Raw genomic sequence first — 11998 nt, forward strand, 5'->3', positions numbered from 1 at the left:
CCATTTCTAAGAAATAAAATGAGCTGGCTTGAATGAACCTGTAATTTACTGGATTAAGGGTCTGAAGAGAGATGGTTGAGTAGTAAGAGAGGGTTGCTAAATTAAAAAGAAAAATGTTGTTCACTGTATATAGGCCAGTCTAATTATGTAGCATTTTCTTTCCTGAGACTAAAATGCTTTTAAAAAATAACATGGGGTGTGTCCATTTGAACATAGTTAATGTTGGAAACATAGAATTTCCACATGTGGTATCATTTAGTCTTTTTAAAAAGAGCAAAAACAAATGTGTGCTTCACTAAAGTTAAATCCCTGCCACTTCTGAAGATGTAGAAGTGAATTTTACAGCTAATATAGATGTTATTTCTAGTGGTTTCAGAATAACATTTGATGGGCAGGAATTTTTGTTTGTTATTAGCTGTGCATACACTTGTGGGAAATAAAAGGAGACTGGATGATTACATGAGGCACACTTTCAAAGGGCTCCACCTAGCTGTTGTTCTGTAGTGGGCAGCTCCAGGTGGGGATGTTGAAGTAGGTGGAATAGGGCATGACTAAGATCTGTGGATGGCTAATATGACCTACTTAGGTAGGTCATGCTAATCTTGGTAACTGCTTGAAGTTCAGTGTCTAATTAACTCAGTAGTGGAAATAGTGGGAGATAAGTTAGCAACGGTAGTTTATTATAGTTTGTAATGGGTGTGTATATGCACTTTTATGTATAAATATTATTTTTTCAATTTAAAAAGGGCAGAGGATGCTTATTTATGAGGTCTAGGTGCTAAAAGAGCAGATGAGTATATTATTGATTGATGTTTCCCAGCTGACTGATCCCAGAGAAGTTTAAATAGCTAACTAACACAGTTGCTTAGTTTTCCTATAGCCTTCCACCCTTTTACGACCCTGCTCCAAGGGCTGAAGAGAGAGGTTTTAGGGAATACCCTGCATGGGTGTTGGTAATATTAGTCCAAGCAGACTAAGTTACATGTTCCCTACAGCCTAGGATACTATTATGAGTGAAGGGCTATGTGTATGGGACCCCTATTGGTAATGAGATATTTATAATGGCATGTTCACCAACTTTTTACTAGGGGGTATGTGTGTGGGATTTTAAATTTTGATTTTTCTGTCTCCAGTAACATACAATTGGGCAGATGTCTGCCTGTAAGTTAGATTGTAGATATGGCATTTGTATTGAGACACAAATCAGTCACTACTGTTTAGAATTAGGGACTTCATAATCTGTTGCCTGTACTTGATCATCTAATACAGCGAGAAGGCATGCCTTCCAGAAGTGGTGCATGGGATTTCAATTAAGTAGTAAATGGAATTAGCTGACCTGGAAGCCTGCATGCTTCTCTGTGGAATGCACAATTTCAAACTTAGTTTTTGCCTTATGTTACCCAGAGTTCTTCTTTCAGTTACTTTCTGAGAGTAGTATTGACTGGCTCTCTAGTTGATAGGGTATACATTTTCTAAAGTCCCTCAGAAAACCCAGATACAGTGCCACTTACAATATCTAACTCAGTAAATCCATATTGTGAAGGATTCTAAGGTGTCTTTAAAAACTGGTATCACATTCTGGCAAGGAAAAGAAAATAACCATTCCTGATACCAGTATATGCTATACCCTCTGATAGCACAAAGCAGGGTCCAGGGTCTAGCCCTGCTGCTTCTGCCCTTATCTGGGGATAGAGCACTCTCTTTTTTCATTGTATTCCTTGGAGGGAATGATGAGTAAGGTCTACCAGGCAAAGGCTGGATATTTGGAAGTAGCCAAACAAATGGTTTGTTTGTTGGGTGCTCCAGTAATGAATCCCAGGACAGGAGCCATGGCCTCAAGTGAAAAGGAGAAGGCCCATTAGATGAGCAACAAGCAAGTATAGGAATTGACTCTGGGTAGGATGATAATGAACCAGGACTGAAGCTGGTGTGTTTGGGCATGTCATTATTTAGGAACATGAAGCAAGAGTTGGTGTTAGAGAGCATGGTACCTCATACCTGTGCCTAAGGATAACCTCTTTGAGGCAGTGTGTTGATGCACTTGTCTCAAGGGCAGTAAATCCTTATGACCAATGGGTGAAAGACTTGTAACCTAGGGTTAAGAGAATAAATTAAATTCTCGAGTCAGCAAGTGGGAGACTATGGCCAGTGAGGCAAGTGAGGCACAGTGTTAAGGAATACCACTATATGCCTATTCTCTGGTAAGAACAGCTCCTACTGTTCTGTCCAATTCTATTTAGAATGGGAATTATTTGAATGGGGTTGTGAAACTTTCATTGTTGGAAGAGAGAAAATACCCACAGCCTATAAACTATGCTGTCTGCCATAAAGGTCCACATAGCAGTTTGCCCAGAACATTTAATGGAAATTGGAGAATTTGGGTGTCCAACTTCCGCTCCCACTCGTGCTTGATAACGTAGTATTGGGGACAGCATAAATAACTCTTTTCTAGTATGTACATATGAATTCACTGTTTGACTTCCTCTTCCTTACTAATAGACAATATTCTAATTCTGTTCGAATACACAAGAGTCTATTCAGCCATCACTGATGTGAAACTACACTGTACATCTGATGCAATTTTGGCTGTAATTTAAAATGAGATCTTAAAGAAATATTATACTGTACTGCAGTAATGCCCAGAAGCCCCAACCAAATTGGGATATCAGGCAAAAACCTAGCTGGGTGTTTCCAGTCTAAAACCATCTAAATCAGATGAAGGGTGGAAAGATCATTATTCAACATATTATCTATGGGAGGGGGGAAAGGGGTAGGAGAATGGTTATACTCCTCTTTTTTTAGTGCCAATGGAGAGAATAATTGAAAGGACAGCAACAGTGCCTGGTAGCTCCCAGACCTACCAATGAATAATTGAGAAAGGTGTTAATGGTGTTCAGGAAGTTTTCTATGCCTAAGGAGTAGTGTGGAAGAAAGCATGGATCTGATTGTTGAAGAAGTCAAGAGGAAAGATAAGATCAGTCTTATAAACAAAGTGGTGACTCAATAAGATGTAAGTACAGGTAACAGGAAGAACAAAGCTGTGAAGGTGAGGCCAAGAAGATTGTTCTGTATATGGTAAAAAGGGAGGAATTCAAAGAGAGATCAAGTGAGTCAGAATAATGAAGGAGGAGAGAAGAAGAAATTAGCACGTGCTGAGATGGGGGGGGGGGAGGAGTCATGAGGACATTGATAAGTGCAAAAATGAGTAGATCCTTGATTTGAAATTACACCCTAGAGAAGGAAGTCCTATATCATTACTAATCCCTTGAGCCCTCCACATTCATGAATAGTGCTAGCTTGCAGAGACCATGTACGTGGAAAACCACTATATTTTCATACTGGCACAATAAAAGCAAAATGAAATGCAAGAGGAGCAAAGCATATCATATTTAAAATGTATGTTCATATATTTTTAGATATTACGAAGTCAGAGGTTTAAATGGTGTATTGTACATGACACTGATAGGTGAATAGTGAAGCACTTCTAAAGGAAACACCTGTGTTGAATGAAAACAGTCACATACCAGGCATAGTATGGGTGGTAAAACAAATGTTTAAGTTTCTCTGTAAAAACATGAAGAAAATTTAACCAAAGCTATTTCTTAAAAAAAAATATGCCCACATTTGTTGAAATCCTGTTGCTGTCACATTATTCAAAGCAAGTTTGTTTTTAATTTTTTTACAGCTTTCTTCCAACAAATCACATCTGGATTTTTAGCTTGAGTGAAAGATTGTTCCTCTATGTCAGGCCATAATGTAACAGGGCTATTATTTATCTCCAGATCTATTCCACTTCTCTTCTTTGGCCAAATCTAAGTTTAACAGGGTCTTTAATTACATTTCCTCTACTAGCTGACCACTATAAAAATTGAAGTCCTCACCACAAATCTGTAAAAATGTTTCCACTGAAATGGGAGACAAAAATAGAATAATTCCATGTCTTTTTGGACAGATGCCTAGCTGAAACTATGCAGGGTTTGACTAACAAGAGGATGTAGTCTTTGCTGAAAGCAATTTTTAAGGTCCCTTTAGTCTTCAGGAATATTCAACTAGATTAATGGAGAGAGAGAGAGAGGATTTACATTAGTTTGTCTGCAGTTTTGTTAACTACTTTCTTTTTTGCTACTTTTGTCTTCTACCATCATTTCAGCTTATCAGATTTTCTGACTATACAGATGCAACTTGGTGAGTACTAACTTGCTTGGCTTCTATTTTTTTTTGAAGCAGCATTTCCCCTTCTTTTGTGTGCAACTAATATAGGGAAATATAACTTTTGAGAGTAGGTAGTTGAAGAACCCAACTGTAAAATAGTCTTTCATACTTTAAAAGTTAGAATAACATGTAGCTGAGTTTATGAATATTGTCGACTTTTTTTTGTGAATAGTTTGGAGTTATTTTCATCTCCCTGCAGTGCCATACACTGAACTATCAGATTTCTTTTAAATTCTGATGGGAACATAAGAGGCAAAACAGGTAACTGATAACTTAAAGGAAACTAATGGAAAAAATTGTATCGGTATTTATAGACTGAAAATGAAAGCAAACCAAGCTATTGTTGTATGGAAGTATTTATCCGTGACTCTCTGGGCTGTCTGTTAGAATGTATTTATTAATGCTGATGTTTTGATATCAATCATTGATGTTGTGCCATTTAAAAAAAATGGTAAAATAGTTCATTTAACTTTTTTTTTCAGCAAAAAAAATATTTTAATAAGCTGTGAATACAAATGCTAAAAAAAAATAGAGTGGATTCCATAAATGAATGCCTTTCTTTTTTTTCTGCTGTGTAAAATTTGTGTTCATATATTAATCTTATGCACATATATCTTCCTATTATTAAGTGATGATAAACTGATGTGATGTATTTTGAACCGCTTCATCACCTTGTATGGATTCTCCTGTTTTTATTGATGTCAATGAAGTTATGAGACTTTACACTCAGTTAGACTCTCGCCTTTTATTTCAATATTTATAAACCCTGTTTCAGCTGGATATTCCTCCTTAGTTGTGTATGTGGCAGTTTCTACAGACTGAAAAAGCAGAAATGATATCTGTATGTGTGTTGTTTTAATGTGGTTCAGACAGAGCTGGGAAATGCTTTAGTTATGTGAAAACAATAGTACTGAGTGTCTCTTAAGTTGGCCGTTCTTATGAGAACAGCTTTATTTGCTACTGCTGCTTCGGTTTACTTTAACTAAATGAAGCATGCAGATTTGAGCTGAGATCAGTAGGTGCTGGAACAACATGAGAAAAGTTTGTTTTTTAATTTGGTATTTTAAAAAAGTTGGTAAAAACAAAATACAATTTTGGGACCAGACCCCAAAACGGTGTATTCATGACTAGTCTCCTTTGACACAATAGACTTCAGGCATGAATGAAGTTAATCATACAGTCTTTTTGAGGTTAAGCTGTGTTTCTGTTCATTTGTCACTTGTTTTTATTTGTTGTTATACTGAAAGTCTGGCTGAGAAACCTACATGTTTTCTTGAAGGAATGAAATTATATCTTTTATGGAGCTCAATGGGACCAAATGAACTGTGCTTGGCATGATACTCTATTTTTCAGATTTGTGTGCTATATATTTTTATGCCATTGTTAGTTTGTGCTTTACCCTTTTGCTAAGGAGAAGTACAAAGTTTACTTTCTTGCATTATGGCATTTGACATGTCAGACCTGCGTAAGTGTATTAGGATAACAGTGGGTGATGTTTATTAGATCATATTCACCGGTGCAAAAATTCTGCTGTCACATTTCAGCTTTCAAAACCAAAATATGGTCCCTGAGAGCAGTGTAAGGTTACAAATAGACACTTTGTCACGTGCTAAAAATCTTTTGTCCTGGGACAAAGTGCAATCTCTCAGACATCCGTGTCTGTTGTTCCATGATAAATCCTAAAATGAGATAAGAATGGTACTGGTGCCCAGGAAATGCATATCAAATCGATGGCAGAAAAGTGGCGGTGCATTCAGCTGCTTACTGAACCCTGATTAGTGATGTGTATACATGCCAATCTCGGGGTAGTTTTGTTCCAGGGCAAGCAGGCACAACCTGTCCAGGGACAAATGCAATGTTTGTCCCTAGCCTAATATCTTTACAACCACTACAGTGGGGTTTTTGTGTGTGTGTGTGTGTGTGTGTGTGTGTGTGTGTGTGTGTGTGTGTAATAGTACCCCCTTGAAATCTTTCTCCATCTCACAGGTGTTCCTTTGAAAGAAAACTTAGCTAGAGAACTGACCTGCTTCATATGTTTCTGATATTTGTGATAACTTGGAACCCGAATAGGTACTTGGATGGAAGTTAGAGTGGCTGTGAGAAAAGATAAGGGTGACCCAAACGCTGTAATATGCACGTCTGATAAGGATGCATAAAGAATGTGCCTGCTTCTCCAGTGGCTATATACTGTAATTATCCTTGGACCTTAGAGTAGTAATAGAAGGTCCTTTCTTTTCCTCTTTCTGCCCTCTCTGTGATAATGGTCGGAGATAATTGCATATATGGCATTTTTGTGTTTTGAGTAAGAGAATGGATAATATGAGGGGGATGGATGACGTGGCCTGTCATCCTAGGAAATGTCAGGACCCACAAGTTGCTCATCCAATCCTTTGGCTACAAACCATCCCATTCATGCCTGTGTATATTAATAATTTGCCAGGTATCTCTCTAATACACAAGGCAACACTTGTTCCTTTTTTTTGCAGGCCTGTGCTTCCTGAACAAACCATATTCACTTATATCACTATACCATATTTTTTGTGCATACAACACATACCCTTTTCCCAAAAAGTATCTGCTGGGAATTGGGGTGCATGCTTTGGCATTGGGGGTGGCACTGGGGGTAGCACAGTGAGTACACTGAGCTCCCCAGCTGCTGGCTATGGACACAATCTGTTTGGTCTGGCAGCAGCTGGGGCCACAGAAGCTGCTACTGACTCTGTGTCTTCCTCACAGCAAACATGTTAGGCTTATTTTAGTAATGTTTATAAAACTATCAAAGGGGCCATAAAAGTACTATTTCAGCTTTATTGGTTCCCACCATCCTCTTCCTCCACCCCCCGGGTGATTTAAATATATACGTACCTGTACTAACTTGTCTTATTCTACAGTGCCTGGATCTTGTTTATATCTTTGCTGATGTAATTCATAAGTTTGTTTTGTTATCAGACATCTCAGTAATTCATGTTCATGAAAGCTTATCTGGAAAAAGTTAATTGCATTAGGAAATAATTGATTTTGAGCAGAAAGAATTTTGTGTTTAGTAACGCAGCAAAGTTCTAACATAATAATAAGGGGAAAACACCATAAACAAACACTTGTCTTCTGGTACCCTGTAGAGTATTTTTGTTAACAGAAGTGCAATTGAATTCTAGCTCAACTGCAAAGATTCACAGCACATTCTGTGATTGTTTGAAAACATTCCTTTGTTAGTTTCCTTGGTTATTCTGCATCTGGTTATGTGTTTGAGTATATTTTCTTCTCTGCTTGCAGAAAAGCCAGGTAATAACATAAGGAAGAAGAGAGCGAAAGGGGTTTAAGTGGCAAAAGGTCAAATACTGTCTCACATTGGTGTTTATTGCTAAAAAGAGACAACCGGCAGTGGTGGGCCATATTGCTTCACTGTTAACATAAATTATGTTCCTGAAAACGCTCTTGAACATGCTTAACTCTAGTTCTCTGTTCTTGGTGTGTGTCAGATGACAGAACTGGGTACATTGGCTCAAAATGGTCATTCCTGACATGGGTATGACTCCTAGGTTGTCACATGTAGAATCCTGACCTAAAGTCCATGCCGCTAAGTCGAATTGTTCCACACCTAATTTCTCCCCTGCTGAAACAAGTTGTTAAAATAATATGCAAGAGCTACTAAGAGAAGTTGTCTGGTGGTGGCTTGTACCTTTTCATTATTACCTGTTGTCAGGAGAAGCATAGTGACTGCGTTGGGGCCATATCCTTAGGTACTACAGATTGACATAGCTTACGTGCTGTCAGTAGACTTCAAGGGACTTTATGAGATTTACATCAGTTCAGGATATGATGCATCTAGTTGAAATAAAGGATTAATTTGAAAATGGAAGGTGAACATGGAAAAAAAGCCTTGAACTAGACAGGTTCAAAAACAGATCAGCTTTTGGTTTAATGCAGCAAGGCCCAGTTTTATTGGCAGGCATGTCACAAATTCTCCCACACTCCCTGAGCACCATTCCAGTCCCCTTCCCCTGCCTGATCTGCTGCTCTGCTTTTTGCTCCCCACCCCTTCTACCTGTCCTCTTCCCTCCTGTGGAGTGTCACATACAATGGCTGCCCAAGCTACTTGTAGCATATATGCCAGAGATTGACCACCCCTGGTTTTAATACAATACATTTTCTTAAATGTATTTCTTAAATACATTTTCTGTCAGGCACTGGTCTGCAGCAACAAGGGCTGGGTTCAGTTTTGGGATACTAAGTATATTTTATCTTGGCTAGAGTGGGGGGCCAACAGGAGAATCCTGAGCTGCTTCCCTATGCCACAGGGAGCTGCCTGAGAGTTTGGGTCCTTATGCATTGCAAGGGGCTTTATTGCTCTTGGAGAAGTGGTAGAGTGCTGACTTCCTCTTCCTCATGGTGGCTTTGAGGGGTTAACTACGGCTTTCATCAGCATACCACACCCCAAAATTCCTAGTCCCAATTCCAGCTCTGCTGGGCAGAAAACTGCAAAAGAACTCAAAGGAAAGCTGAGACCTATCTTGGCTTGGGCCTGAACTACAACTAGTGCCCAACCACACCGCTTGGTTGGGAGATAAATTACAAAAAGGGACCAAAGGAGGCTCAGGTCTATCTTGCTGGGCCTGAACTGGGCAGCAAAAGCCAGCCAGGCCTATATGGCACTGAGGCCTGGATAAACAACAAGTAGTGCCAGGTCTCACCCTGGCTCAAACCATGCCAGGCTTCACCCTGGCCCAAATCTGCCAGCCAAATATATGGTTGAGGTTCAGCCACACAGCTAGGCTGAAACACAATAGCTATGAAACTGTAAAAAGGGCCCAGTTTGGACATCCAGTCCCAGCTATACCATAATGCTGAGACACTACAATTCCCAAATACAAGGGCCTGTAACTGCCAGGACCCAATCCTGGGCAATTTGCTCCAAGGATTACTACCCCCATTGCATTAACCCACTTAAGAAAAAAAAAAAAGGAAAGGGAGGAAATTGGGGCCTCAAACTCTAAGACAGACTTTTTCTCTGAACCTGAGGCTTTACCATGTCCTAGCTTTCACCTCTCCAGTGAAGGGGGGGATGGACCCCCTATAGGGAGCAGGTTTTCTGGCTCCCAGTTCAGCTGTGCAGCTCTTAACAGCCCCAGGAGAAAAAGCTCAAAACCTTAGCTGAGTTGTTCTTATATACCTGGTGTGATATCACCCAAGCCTTGTCCAATTAGGGAGTGCCATAGTCCAGCCTCTCTCTTACTCATTTTCCTGGAGGATCTTCTGCTTCCTCTCACACACTGTACAACCCAACATGTGTATGGGTGTTATACATCCTCATATTCAGATTTACCTAATAGATTCTTATGGCTTTACAGGAACTAAACTTATCTATAATGCAAGTAAAGTATATGTGTTGTTTGGGGAGCCTGCTTTCAGAATCATTCAGGAAAATACCCCCCTCCCCCTTTTTTTTCCCCTCTGGAATTGAACAACCATGAGTGGGGAAGCCTGTTCCTTGGGGACGGGTAGACTTAATTTATCAACACTTTTTTAAAGGGCCCTGAAGGGCTCAAAACCAGAAAGTTTCAGAAAACTCTAAGCTCTGCCTTTCCCTCTCCCCCCCCCACCCCCCCAAAAAAAAAACAAACCAAAAAAACCCCAACCCAAACCAAACCCAACCAAAACAAAAAACCTTCACCTGGGTCCTGGGCATTGAACACCTGAGCCATGGCTTGTATGCACTAGAACAGGGGTTTTCAACCTTTTAAAACATGTGTACCCCTTCTGTCTCAAAGTTTCGGCTCATGTACCCTTTACATATTTTTCTTGTTTTTAAGGGTGGGGGAGATTGAGGCCCTGTGATGAGGGAGGGATTGGGGCAAGGGTGGGTGCTGCTCAGCTGGAGTGGAACGGGGCGAGGGACAGGATGTGAGTGGCTTGTCCAGGGGGGCACAGGGAGAAGGGACAGCTCCTGTTGCTGCATGCATCCCAGGAGAGCATGGGGGGGGGTGTTCCCCTGGATCTGTGTGTGGGGTGAAGGTGGGCTGCCACTGCAGTAGGGTGGGCAGATCAAGGCCCCAATGGTGGGGGAGGGAGTGAGGCTGGGGCAGGGGCTGCTCAGCCGGGGTGGGGCGTAGGACGAATCTGCTCAGAGGGCGGGGGGCAGCTCCCACTGTCATGCACACCCCGGGTGGGCATGGGAGACATGTGCCCCCAGATCTGTGTGTGGGGTATCGGCAGGCTGCCACTGTGGGCTGGGGTACTGGGTTCTTCCTGACGGGGTTGGGCTGGGCTGCGCTCGGGGTGGGCAGCAGTGGCACTGGGAGTGGGGCTGGGGGGCTACGGTGAATTCTGGAGTGGCTGCAGCTCCCCCCATAGCCCCACTCCTGTAGGCACCCCCATGGTGAGGGAGGGAGTGGGGCTGGGGCTGGAGCAGGAGTACATGCTGCCCGGCTGGGGCAAAGCGTGGGATGGAGCGGCAAGGGAGGCTGCAGCCACTGCAGAATTCACTGTAGCCCCCTGTAACAGGGAACCCTAGCTCTGTTACCAGAAGGCAGGTTGGGCCCTTTAAAACCAGAACTTTCTGGGCACAGTGTGCTGGTAAGGGGGAGGTTAAAAGCTGAGCCTGGCCAGCTAGTCAGCTGACCAGAAGCGGGCAGGATAGGACTATAAAAACCCTGGGCTGGGCGGCAGTAGAGCTGGCAGCCAAAGGGGAAGGAGTGCATCCCAGAGCTCCCTGGAGAGGCTTGGAGAGCAGTCCAGTGGCTGCAGGAGGGGAACTACTGAGGGCTTCTGGAGAAGTGGCAGCAACTCCAGAAGAAGGACTGTAGCAGACTGTGGGGGAGCAGAAGCACAAACCCCTGAGAAACTGTAAGCTGGCATGCTGCTGCCTTTAATCATATTTTCTTGGTGGCAGTTATAGCCCATGCACAGGACTATTCATATTTTCTTTTTTTTTTTTGTTATTGAACAACACTGGTGGTTTGGGTGAGGCTACTGGGGAAGGAAGAGGCTTCATTGGAGCCCCACTATAACATGGAAACTCCGGTGTCTGTGCAGGCACAATGTTCGGGGTGCACAGGCACAGCGACAGAGACGGTGCATTATTCGGGGGCACAGGCCCAGTGCCAGAGAGGGCAAGCCTAGGGGGCCAGGGTGGCCTGGTGCACCTGAGGTGTGACTGCGTGTGGTTTTTTGAACTGAGACGTTGAAGGTCCGGGGCCTTTGCTGGTCTTCGAGCTTGCAGCCCCCTGGCTGTGGGGCCAGTGGATGGACCTCTCGGCCAGAGAGGCTGTGCTCCAGATTGGAGCAAAAAGGAAGGCCATGAGCCCCAAGACTAAAGAGCTAGAGCCTCGGAGTCAAACCCTATCTGGTGGGTTTAGATGGGGAAGCCTAGCTAGAGAAAGACTGGGGTCAAGGCCAGTGTTGGCAGAGGACCACAACGTACAAAAACAATAGGCAGTCTCCCACTTAAATATTTCCATCAAGATGTGGCAGACAAGTAGAGAGCGGGAAACTTTCAGGGGACTCCAAGGGCACCCCCACAAAGGATGTGAATAACTCAAAAAATGGCACTGCGGAGGGTGACCAGTTACCCCCCCAGCCTCCCTCCTAGCACCAGTGCCACCTGCCTCAAGTGCAGCCTGGGCCAGCTCCCCATCTGCAAGAGCCCAGTGAAGCCCCGGCCTGCCCTGCCCCACGCACAGATCTGGAGGCACTTGCCCCCCATGCCCTCCCAGTGCGCATAGCGGTGAGAGCCACTGCCCCCCCCCCCCCCCCCTGTGGCTCCCACCCCCTCCCCCCCCCCGGCGCG

This window comes from Alligator sinensis, unplaced genomic scaffold, assembly GCF_000455745.1.
Source record: "Alligator sinensis unplaced genomic scaffold, ASM45574v1 scaffold502_1, whole genome shotgun sequence".
NCBI lineage: Eukaryota > Metazoa > Chordata > Crocodylia > Alligatoridae > Alligator > Alligator sinensis.